Source organism: Mandrillus leucophaeus, unplaced genomic scaffold (assembly GCF_000951045.1).
Source record: "Mandrillus leucophaeus isolate KB7577 unplaced genomic scaffold, Mleu.le_1.0 Scaffold573, whole genome shotgun sequence".
In the NCBI taxonomy this organism is placed as follows: Eukaryota; Metazoa; Chordata; class Mammalia; order Primates; family Cercopithecidae; genus Mandrillus; species Mandrillus leucophaeus.
Window position 1 is genome coordinate 2,065,911 of NW_012106175.1, and position 12,193 is coordinate 2,078,103.

Here is a 12,193-nt window from a genome sequence, read left to right on the forward strand (position 1 = left end):
AATTAGCCGGGTGTGTTGGCGGGTGCCTGTAGTCCCAGCTACTCAGGAGGATGAGGCAGGAGAATGGCGTGAACCCAGGAGGTGAAGGTTGCAGTGAACCAAGGTCGCGCCACTGTGCTCCAGCCTGGGCGACAGAGCGAGACTCTGTCTTAAAAAAAGGTTCTCATTAAGAAGTAGGAAAGGTTGGAAATTAGGGAACTTCATGGGGAGCTCAGGGCTCCCAAGTAGGGGTTCCGAAATTCAGAGTTGGCTTGTAAGCCTTGAGGACTCTGAAAACAAGTATCTTTTCTTTTGTCCACTCGGTGTAACACTCAGGCATTTCCTCTACTTGACTGTCAGAGGCTGGTCCAAAAAACAGCCTTATTGGTAATTGTTTAAAGACCCAGAAAATATCTGGGTAACATATAGGACCCAGAAAGAAAGAAACACTTCAGAATTAGGAATGCATTCAGAATACCTGCGAGGGAAAGACAAACTTTCTGATATGAGCAATCCCATCATGGAACCAAAGCAAACCATTCAAGCAGGATTCTACGGTCATGAATATAAAACAAGGAGTATACTAAAGGACAAGAAATTGGGATGTTTCTGAATCAAAGTGTTGGGCCTGTGTATTCTTTGCCTGTGTTTGATTAGTGTTGTTTTTTACTGTTGGTTTGGTTTTCATGTTTGCTCCGTTGGCTGGAAAAGCCAGCCAAGGAAGAAATACCTCCTAGAGTTCAGGAAAGCTGGGCTCTGGTCCCAGTCCCCCAACCTCATAAGCTGCCTCTGATGAAATCATTGTACTTCCTCTGGCCTTACTTTTTTCATTTGCAGAATGCATATTATACCCACTCGTCCTCCCAGGGAGACTGAGGAGAAAATGGAATATTGTGGGAGTACTTTGAAAATAATAAAGTATTATTTTATTAACGGAAAATGATTAGTACTGTTGCCATCAACCGTGGCTATTAAGAATCTATTAATACAAATTAACCCTAAATCTGAGAAATGAAGTGAGAATAAATAAATAAATAATACCTCAATTAACAGGCATAAAGAATTTAAATCATTATGATTGAGTACCAGTCTTGTTCCTCTCACTTCTAGTTGAGTGTTCAGATGAAGGGAAGGAACCCCTGATACTGTTTAATGGTATGAATATTGCTGCTGAGAGAGCCAGCCTTTCACTTAACACACATGGTGCCCAAGGTACCTCATTCCCAAATCAGTCACTCTCTCCCTCCACCCAGCTTGCTCTTGTTCTGTTTCTCTCTCTCCTGCATACTTTCTAGCTTGCCAATAATTAAGTTCCTGAAATTCCATTGCTTCCTCATTAGGCTAAGGGATAAAAAAGATTCAGTTCAGATGTTTGCAAAAGCAGCCCTGGTCACTCTAATGCTCTTTGGAGGCTGTTGGCTTCAATGGCCACCACACAAGGATAACCTCCTCATACAGTCCTCCTGCAAACCAGCTTTCTCCTCCTCATACAGTCCTCCTGCAAACCAACTTTCTCCTCCTCATACAGTCCTCCTGTAAACCAACTTTCTCCTCCCCATACAGTCCTCCTGCAAACCAGCTTTCTCCTCCCCATACAGTCCTCCTGCAAACCAGCTTTCTCCTCCTCATACAGTCCTTCTGTAAACCAACTTTCTCCTCCCCATACAGTCCTTCTGTAAACCAACTTTCTCCTCCTCATACAGTCCTCCTGCAAACCAGCTTTCTCCTCCCCATACAGTCCTCCTGCAAACTAGCTTTCTCCTGTTCATACAGTCCTCCTGCAAACTAGCTTTCTCCCCATACAGTCCTCCTGCAAACCAGCTTTCTCCTCCTCATACAGTCCTCCTGCAAACTAGGTTTCTCCTGCCTAGCCTGAAGGCTGGATGCAGGAAGGAGGGACACCCCTGCATCCTTAGGGCTTAAATGAAATCCTTCAGGAGGCCTCGGCTCCTCTCCCAGACAAACTCTGTAAGGGCTCCACAGTACGTTATGCTTTTCAGAGTCAGTTACATGAATTTTTTCTAGCAAAATTTATAACCATAGAAAGCAGGTTTTCTCATCACATTATACAATTGAGCCACAGCTGGTAAGAGTTGAGTTGTGTCTCCCAAGGCCCTCCCCCTCCCACAGTGTCTAGTTCCATCTGACTTACAAGAATCCTTACATGGACACACTATCCAAATTCTCATCCAATAAATAATTGTTTTCTTTTTCTTTCTTTCTTTCTTGATAGTACTGCTTAGTGGCTTAGAGCAGAACTTCTCAAACTTTAATGTGCATGTTAATTGCCTGGAGATCTTGTTAAGATTCAGATTCAGAAGGTCTGCGGTGAGGTCTATGATTCTACATTTCTAACCAGCTCCCAAGGGATGCCTGTGCTGATGGTTGATGGCCCACAGTTCAAACAGCAAGGCTGTAGACACAGACTCATTGTGTGACCTTGGACACGTTACTCCACCTCTCTGAATACTTCAGTCTATTTGTAAAATGGAGAAAATAATAGTTATACCTCCAAGAATTGTTGGGAGAATAGGCAATGCATGCAAAGATCTTAGCCCAGGGTATGGCACAAAATGTATAAAAACGGGCTGTGCTTAAGGTGGTAGTGGGTAAAGGGTAAAATAAAAAAGAGGGAACCTTCTCCCAAGTGGTCCTTTCCCCAGGGAGATGTTTCAGAGAATCAGAAGAGCACATCTTTCAGGCTCAGCACTGTCTGACCTGAAAGTCAACTAATTCTACACCTCTAAATGGAGAGAATTGTAGCAAATGAACACAGCCTTGTGGGGCTGAGCAGTGAGGGATGCAGGCCTGTTTGCATATAGGGTAGACAGAGGACAGCTGCTGACCCCTGTACCCCACAGTTCACTGGGAAGGCAGTCAGGAATTGAGCCCTTATTAAACAGCTTGGGGAGGCTTAGGCATGCAGGAGCCACTGAGCAGAGGTGGTCTTTGGTTATCCTGTGTGTGGTCAGCCCAGCGCTTTTAAACACCTTTTGGAAGATGAGCTTTTTGTTTGTCTAAAGTATTCATGAATTACATATATTGATCAACACTCTTCAAAATACCTTGAGAATGAGAAGTCAGAGCACAGTGTGCCTGGCATCTGTGAAGAATTTCAGGGCAGCGGATGGGGCGCAGTGGAGTGGAGTGTGGAACTGGCCTTGGAAAGCTGACTGCTAGGGAGAAGTGGAAGGAGATGAGACAGCAGAGCAGAAGTGGCATACACAAAGTCTAGCATAAAAGGGGAACATTGAGGAAATCAGTTTGCAAGGATTGTGTGTTGCAAGGATTATAGAAGCAAGGATTGTGTGTTGAGCAAGATGAGTGTGTTGTTTCCTAGTGCAACCATACAAGGCACCACATGTGTAGTGACTTCAACACAAGTTTATTATCTTACAATTTTGGAAGTCAGGTGTCTGAAATGGGTCTCTGGGGCTAAAATCAAGGTATTGGGAAGGCTGTGCTCCTTCTGGAGGCTCTGGAGGAGCTTCTGTTTCCTTACACTTTTCTAGTTTACAGAGGCTACCCACATGCCTTGGCTCATAGCCCCTTTCAACTCTAAGGTCAGCCACTGCGTTATTCAACCTCTGCTTCCATCATCACATCACGTCTGACTCTCCTGCCTCCCTCTTTAATTGTGAGGACTTTTGTGTGGCACTGGACCCACCTGGATGGTCCAGGATACTCTTCCCATTTCAAGATTCTTCATTTAATCACTTCTGAAAAGTCCCTTTTGCTGCTTAAGTACAGTCATGTGCCACATAACTACGTTTCATTCAATGTACACTGCATATACGAAGGCAATCCCATGAAATTATAATACTGTAGCACCATTTTACATTTTTGATATTTACTTTTATCTAAATAAACACATACTTATCATGTTACAACTGCCTACAGTATTTGGTACAGTAACTTCCTGTATAAGTCCATAGCCTGGGAGCAATAGGCTGTATCCTAAAGCCTAGGTGTGTAGTGGGCTATGCCATCTAGGTTTGTGTGAGTGCACTCTATGATGGTCCACAATCATGAAATAACTGAAGGACACATTTCTCAGAATGTGTCCTTGTTGCTAAGCTGCATGACTGTAACATCTTCACAGGTTTCAGAGATTAGGACATGAACCTATATGGGAGCCATTATCCTGACAACACAATAGGAATGGCCTTCATGTGCCAGCTCTCCAGGATGTTGTTGGAAATTCAACTTTTTAAGAAAATTTCTTAAAAGGAACAAAATTATGATCCAAGAGTTGAAGATAGAAGAAAAAAGAATTTTTCATGATTCAGCTATAGCCCCTAGTTTATACGTAGAAGTTTACCCTCACACAAGGACCTAGGACCCACAGTATGTGGCATAGTGGTGGGGTCTGCTTCCAAGGGGACCCCTCAGGAAGAGCTGTGGGAAAGACATTTACAGGTGATGAGGAGCTTTGAGAGCCTGCCATCTTCAGCCTCCCCTTTCTCTTCTCAAAACTGCCCACCCCTTAGCAGATAAATCCACAAAATCCCTTAGAACCTCAGGCATAAGAATCAATGCCCTCCGAAATAGTCTTCAGTCTGAGCATCTCATCCACTTCTGCCAGATCACTAGAGAGGGAGCCTACAAGGCCTTGCAGGCAGTTCCGAGGTTCCAGCTCTTCTTAGCTTTCTCTGTGTGGAGCAGGATGCCTGATACATGGCAGACTCCGTGCATATTTAGTTAACAGATGAATGAATGAATGAGGTTTATGGACCCTTTCATGAGAGCCTTTACTGTCATTATTTAACAAGGGGTCCTCCTTGTAAAAATAGTACTTTCTGAACACATATAACATCTTACAATTTACTAATATTATATAGGATTCAAGGAATATTTTTCTCATGCCAAATAAAAGGTGGTGCTCCACTATTCTGACCACTGCTTTTTCTGTCATAGCGAGTAATGGCATCAAATGCAGTGAACACTCTGAGCATTTTTATGCCCCTAGCCCTGTATTTGAGAGCCATAGGGTGGAACAAGAGAAGACCAAAACAGAGTCCTGGACTCTGAGGCCTTCCCAGTCTTGTTCTAAGACTGTATAATCTGGTTCCTGAACAGTGCAGGTTGGATGGAAGTCATGAGGAAGAATGAGCCACACTGATCTCAGTCAACATGGAAGGTCATTTATATTCACATTTTCTTACATCCACAATTACACCAAAGCTTGGAACCAGTACATGCTTTGCCTGTTATTGGCCCTCACAAAGTCTATCCTGAGTGACTCATCAGAACCCAGCATGGAAGTGTGAGGACTATTCCACCTTCTCTCCAGAACCACAGAAAGGTGGCAGGAGGGATGCTTTTGTGTTTGTGGCATTTGTTTTGATTTTGTTTGGGAGGGGAAAGAGTATTACTGGATTTTAATCAATTAGTTTCCAGAGCTTTCTATGAGATCAAAACTCAAGTGAAAATTCCGCTTGGCAAATATCCATAACAGCCTGTGCTTAAGATCTTAGATATCCTAATGGATTTAAAACTGCAACTGTTCTTCAAGTATTTCTACAAATTCCCCCAAACTTAACAGACTAACCTGTAGTTCAAAGAGAGTATCCTTTTTTTTTTTTTTTGGCTGTGGAATTCCAAGCCTGTTGACAAGCCTTCTCTTGAGGCCCCTGTGAAATGCAAATTGGCCTTTCTGCAGAAATCATTCTGCGAGGGGAGCAGGTGATCCAGATGTGGCTGGAATGGGTTTGTCTTTTCTAGAGCAATGATGTGATGTTCACGGCATGACCCCACTGATGGCCTTTAATTTCATTCAGTGGCTCTGAATTCCACCAGAACAAGATTGGTTTGGGAAGCCCATGTGGTGAAAGTTCTGTACTGGGGCTCCATTATCAATGCACACTGTTCTTCTTTGCCACTCCCCCACAGAGCAATCAGATACACACACAGGCAGTCAGGTGGTTGAAGGAGAGTCCCGTTACCATAGAGCTGCTGGTTTACACAGCCAGTAGCTGAGGCAGTCCCCTGTGAGCTCTGAGATGTGGGACATGCTTTCTCGCCAGCACGTGCTGTTTTTCTGTAGGTGGAAACACCCAATTCCATTCAAGATCAGTTCACTTCTCCAAAGGAGCAGCATTTATTATTTGAATTATTTAGGGAAGGCTTATTTACCATCACTGAGATATAGATATGTCAACTAAATTATAATTATGCTTCTCTTAAGATATCCACTGAGATTACTATTTTATTTTTTTAAACTTGCAAGGAGGATTCCACCTCTGTTCTCCTAGACACAGCCTGTATTTATGGATGACCAGCCTCAATATTCTGAGGCAGAATGAAAAATTAATTTTCTTCAAATACATTACTGAGTAGTTAACTGCATCTCAGCAACCTATTTGTTTAATACACTGGAGTCCTCTTCAAAGAGCCTACGATTTATTCTCACCTTCGCCAAGAACTTCTTTTGAACACACATTCCTGAGGACAGCACAACAGAATTTCTGGGCTCCATCCCTGCCACTAACAAGCTGTTTTATCTTGAGCAAGTCACTGGCACTCTCTGAGCCACAGAAAAACTGGCCTAATAATCTGGGAGATCCTCCCACCTACTCTTCTGCAGCTGCCCACAAATACCAGCATCCATGGTGGGAAGAGAGTTACGTGTAATCAGTCTCTGCTATTTATCTGCCTAGGAAAGAATGAAAGGAGAAATTAAGCATGGAAAGAAACATTTTGCATGAAAATATTCTCTCTCTCATTCCTCCCATTAATATTTGCTTCCCCTGGCAAGTCCCTAAGAAGCGGGTAAAGCCATGTCAGGAGATGCCTCCCTCCTTCTGCTCTTTCTTCTCTTTGCCTGAGTGCTCTAGGACCATTTCTTTTTCTCCTTTACACAGCATGAATCTTCCCCTGCCTCTCTTTATTCACACTCCCCTCCTTATGATGCTGCCCTGGACCCCCAGAGTCCTTCAAGCCCTCCCCTCACCTTCTCTTTGGGATAGTAACTTAGCACTGGGTACCCAGGATTTGATCCCCTTGTGGCTAAAAGGCTCTGTGCCCAGTAACAGAGTAAGAGCCTGGGAGGACGGGTGAGGCTCTGCAGAACATGACCACCATTCATCCATCCACTCCCCCTCCACGTTCTTATTTGTGACCGACATTTCTTGTGCACCTACCTCATACCTGGAGGTGTGGAAGGGGATGTGGTTCTTATCCTTGTGGATCAAGGAGTCCAGAGCTCGGCTAACCAATGGAAGAGCCATTAGTCACTTGTGACTGTCAAGCACTTGAAATGTGCTAGTCCAAACTGAGGTGTGCTGCTAGGGTAAAATCCATGATGGAGTGCAAAGAGTACAAAAACAATGTAAAATGTAATAATTTTTAATATTAATTACGTGTTGAAATGATAAATGGCTATATTGGACTGAAGTATTAAATTCACCTGTTTCTTTTTTCTTTTCTAATATGGCTACTGGAAAATGTAAAATGACATGTGTGTCTTGAGTATGTGAGGGACCAGGATGGATAGGGAATGGTACAGGCTGGTGCAGTCACACTGGTCCAGATGGGGTGACGAGGAACATTGGGGGTTGAGCTTTTTCCTGGACTGGGCAGAGGGAGGGAAGAGGGCTCATGCCAGGAACCATGTAAGTATTATAACTTAGGGCCATGAGTTAAAGAAGGAATGCCAGGAGTAACACCTACTCCTTTAGCACTTACAAGGTAAGCCAGTGTTCTAAGTGTTTTACATGTATTAACTCAATCATCACAACCCCTCAAGGTAGTTACTATTGTTATCATTTCTGTTGTTGAAAGAACTGAGGCACAGGCAGGAAATGTAAATCTCCTGAGATCACGCAGTCAGGACATGATCAAATCAGATTTGAACCTGAGGGGTTGGGCTCCACAGGCTCAGCATGGAACTGTGCTATGTATAGCCTCCCTCCAAGGTTGGAATGGGCATCCCCACGGTTTGGGGTGAGGTAGACCCTCTGGTGTGCTAACAGGAGCAGGGGTAGGAGAAAGCACCTGCCCTCTACCCCTGTAGCACAAACCCACCCTTTGCTTCTGTGCCACAGGGCGCTGCCTCTGCTTGTCCTGTCTGCCTTGAATACTCTGACATTTGTCCTCTTCCTTTCCTTCACCATCACTTTCTGATCTCCAAAACTAGGTAAAATCTCTCTATTATGGACTCGTACGACACCTTGTACCTCTACTTATAGGATGTCTTATAGACAAAGTTACATTTATTTACATGAATGTTTTTCTGTCACCTAAGGGAAAAAGCTATGTCTATTTTTGCTCACTTTCTATATTCAGCACCTAACATAATGTGTGACCTGGTACCAATAAATACCTATTGAGTAAATAATCAATTCTTCCTGCAAGATAGGTTTTCTACCTATTTTATCAGTGAAGAAACTGCACTCAGCAAGTTTAAGAAACTTGCCCCAAGTTCTAATCCCAAGTAAGTGGATAGAGCTGAAATTTCCCCTGAGCCAACTCACTTCAAAGCCACTACCTTTCAGTGGAAATCCAAAGAGGTGCTGCTATCCCCAGAATGTGCATGGAAGCCAGAGGCTGGTGAGGAGACCTGTGCAACATGCATTGGCCCCTCCCTAGCTAGAGTCTTATCTCACTCATATCTGATGACTTGTACCCTCCTTCCTTCTCCCCATGGGGCCCTCATCTTCTGTCCAAAACCCTGTGTGTCTGCCAGGGACTTCTCAACTCTTTTTCTTGGACAGATGGCACTGCTGAGTTTGCTCGAATTCCGAGGATTTGGCACAGACATGGCCTTATCCCCAGGAACACACTCCCGGTTTCCAAGCTGGACCCTCGTGTTCTCCTTTTCTACAAGAATCATTTCCGGGGTTGCTAGCTCTTAATGCAGTCATTTGTTCATTCATGCAGTCAGTCAGTTGATCTGCCAATACTAATTGTTGAATGGCTATCATATCCCTTATACTTACCTTGAGAAGCTCAGAGGCTTTTGCAGGAGGGGTTAGAACCCATAGGATGAGACCTCAACCACCTCAACCCCATCCTAAAATGACTTGCTTTGAAGACAATTCCTATTTGGAGGCAAGCGATCTGGTTAGTCTTTGTGCAGTTTATTGTGTTCAGAGAGGGAACACATGAGGAGAAATATTCCCTTTCCTAACTGCCAAATTTAAGACGTGCTTTCTGGCCTGCTCAAATATTAAACTCACTCTGTACATGGGCACTTACAACCCACAACAGACAGGCTGTGGCTGTGCCTCTGCAGCTCTGAATCTGTGCCCAGGGCCCTGACAGATGTCAGCTGGTTCAGGAAATTCATGAGGAAAATATCCCCAGATGAATTCTGTGGCATGTCCTGCAAGCAAAAACCTGGGAGGAGGAAGAAAGCTTGGCGGGCTTAAGAGAGGGTTTTGCTTTTTTGCCTTTTTTTTTTTTTTTTTGATGAGGGGCTCACAGGTAAGAGGAGTCTTCATGCTCAAAATGAGAAGCAGGAACAAATAGGTCAGCAGAGGGAGGGAAGCTTTGAAATGGGGGTAGGAAGAATGGCAGGAGAGACTGGCATTTGCTAGAAAGTGGGAAGGGGCTGGCTAGAGTCTGTTTTGTTCACTGTCACATCCCCAATGCCTGGGAAGTACCTGGAACATAGTGGGTACTCAATAAATACGTGTGAATGAATTGAGTGAATTTCACAGCATGTGTCATCTAGGATTTTTTGTTCCCTGAGATAGTCATAGGTACCTAGCAGGAGGACAAATATGGTCCAAACATTTGGTGAACAGTCTACTCTGTTCTCCACCTTAGCATATTATAGTCTCTGAGAGGTTCTCAAAGTTAACCACACCAAAGCTACCTGGAGGGCTTATTGAAACACAAATGGCCAAGCCCTACTCCTGGAGTTTCTGATCCCATTGGTCTCAGATGAGGCTGGAGAGTTTGAATTTCTAGCAAGTTCCCAGGTGATACTGATGCCCTGGTTCAGAGACCACACTTTGAGAACCACTGTTCTGAGGAATCCCGCTGAAAGAAGCCTGATGGACTGTTAAATGAAGCTTTTCCAAAGCATTTTTTACTCTGGACCCCTTTGTTCATGGTTTATCTTGCAAGACAATCAGCATCTCAGTGGGGAAAGGAAGCCTGAAAGGGTCTGAGGTGAACATTTCCCCAAGTAATAGTGAATGGGGGGCCTCATCTCCTCCTGGCATGTCCCATTCCTCCAGGCTCCTGCAGGATCCAGCACAGGAAATGCACAACCGCCACTTCGTTGAGAGTGGATTTTCTGCCCTAACCTCTGACTCTCCCATCAACACTGCCCTACCTCTGTGGGGGTTTGTGGAATTTGCAAATCAGCCCCAGGCTGGGTGAGGGGAGAAGCTTTGAATTAGATAAGAGACTAATGGAAGTGAACTTTTTAATATAGATCCTCCTCAACTTATAATGGAGTTGTTTTCCAATAAACCCATCATAAGTTGAAAATATCATAAATTGAAAATGTATTTAATACACTTAAGCTACTGAACATCAAAGCTTAGCCTAGTCTACCTTACACGTGCTCAGAACACTTACGTTAGCCTACAATTGGGCAAACCATCTAACACAAAGCTTCCATTTTATAGTAAAGTGTTAAGTATCTCATGAAATTTATTGAATACTATGTTGAAAGTCAAAAACAGAATGGTTATGTTAGTACTGAAAGTACAGTTTCTACTGAATAGGTATTGTTTTTGCTCCATTGTAAAGTTGAACAATTATAAGTCAGGGATCATCCATACATGAAAACAGTGACTTGAGACACTACCAGATCTGCCAAGGTATCATCTAGGGGTAGAAAGGGAGATCTGATTGACACTGCTTAAGGGCAGTGGTGAGAAAAAAAGAGAAAAAAAACCCCTGCTGATTATGTACGCAAAAAACACAGCATGGTGCTAGAGTGCTAGGTACATCATCAGCGCATAATAAAGGTGTGCTTACTTTCCCCGGTGATGAAGTTAAATCCTGGGTGCAAAGCAAGTCTTGATTTACATGATCTAAACACAAATTACAAAGATGGTCTTTCAGGATTGTTTTGGGGATTTGCCCAAATGTTGCTCAACCAAATTTCAAATGAGGGTGGTCTCTTTGACACAGGCTACCTTTCATGTTTCCTGCTCCCTAGCACTCCAGCACCCTGAGTCAGCTGTCACTTTTTGACAGGAGGCCCAGCAGGTGCTTTCTGAGCTGTCATGATTACCTTCCAGTGAAAACACACTGCACTTCTTGCTGCCAGTTTGAAGTGCAGGCAACCTCCTGGGAAGATCTTGAATAGATTTGCAAATGAGAGTAACATCTTTGCCCTGGCATAAAGTTGATCTGGGTGCTAACCAAAGTCTCTCTTTTTTTTTTTTCTTCAACTTAAAATAAAAGTTCAGGGGTACATGTGTGGGATGTGCAGGTTTGTTACCTAGGTAAAAATGTGCCATAGTGGTTTGCTGCACAGATCATCCCATCACCTAGGTATTAAGCTCAGTGTCTGTTAGCTATTCTTTCTGATGCTCTCCCTCCCCTGATCCCACCCCCTTCAACAGGCCCCAGTGTGTGCTGTTCCCCCCACCATGTGTGTCTATGTGTTCTCATCATTCAGCTCCCACTTGTAAGTGAGAAGATATGGTGTTTCGTTTTTTGTTCCTGTGTTAGTTTCCTAAGGATAATGGCTTCCAACTTCATCCATGTCACTGCAAAGGACATGATCTCATTCCTTTTATGGCTACATAATATTCCATGGTATATATGTACATTTTCTTTATCCAGTCTATCATTGATGGAAATTTAGATTGATTCCATGTCTTTGCTATTGTGAATAGTGCTGCAGTGAACATACATGTGTATGTATCTTTATAATAAGATGATTCATATTCATTTGGGCATATATGCAGTAATGAAATTGCTGAGTCAAATGGTATTTCTGCCTCTAGATCTTTGAAGGAATCACCACACTGTCTTCCACAATGGTTGAACTGATTTATGCTTCCACCAACAGTGTAAAAGCATTCTTTTACTCTGCAACTGTGCCAGTATCTGTCGTTTCTGAGTTTTGTTTTGTTTTGTTTTGTTTTTTGAGACGGAGTCTCACTCTGTCACCCAGCATGGAGTGCGGTGGTGCGATCTCGGCTCACTGCAAGCTCCGCCTCCTGGGTTCACACCATTCTCCTGCCTCAGGATCCCAAGTAGCTGGGACTACAGGTGCCCGCCACCACGCCTGTATCTTTTT

General features: G+C 43.7%; 1 protein-coding gene and 1 long non-coding RNA gene across 2 annotated transcripts in view; one reads left to right on the top strand and one right to left on the bottom strand.

Moving 5' to 3' along the window:
- CLSTN2 (calsyntenin 2) overlaps window positions 1-12,193 on the top strand; it is a 679,153-nt gene that overhangs the window by 614,515 nt on the left and 52,445 nt on the right. The window lies entirely within an intron of this gene.
- On the bottom strand, window positions 6,086-9,250 carry LOC105552778. The gene is made up of 2 exons (XR_001008070.1): window positions 7,122-9,250; window positions 6,086-6,634 (listed from the first exon to the last, which is right to left on the bottom strand). It is a non-coding gene; the product is annotated as an uncharacterized LOC105552778 (long non-coding RNA).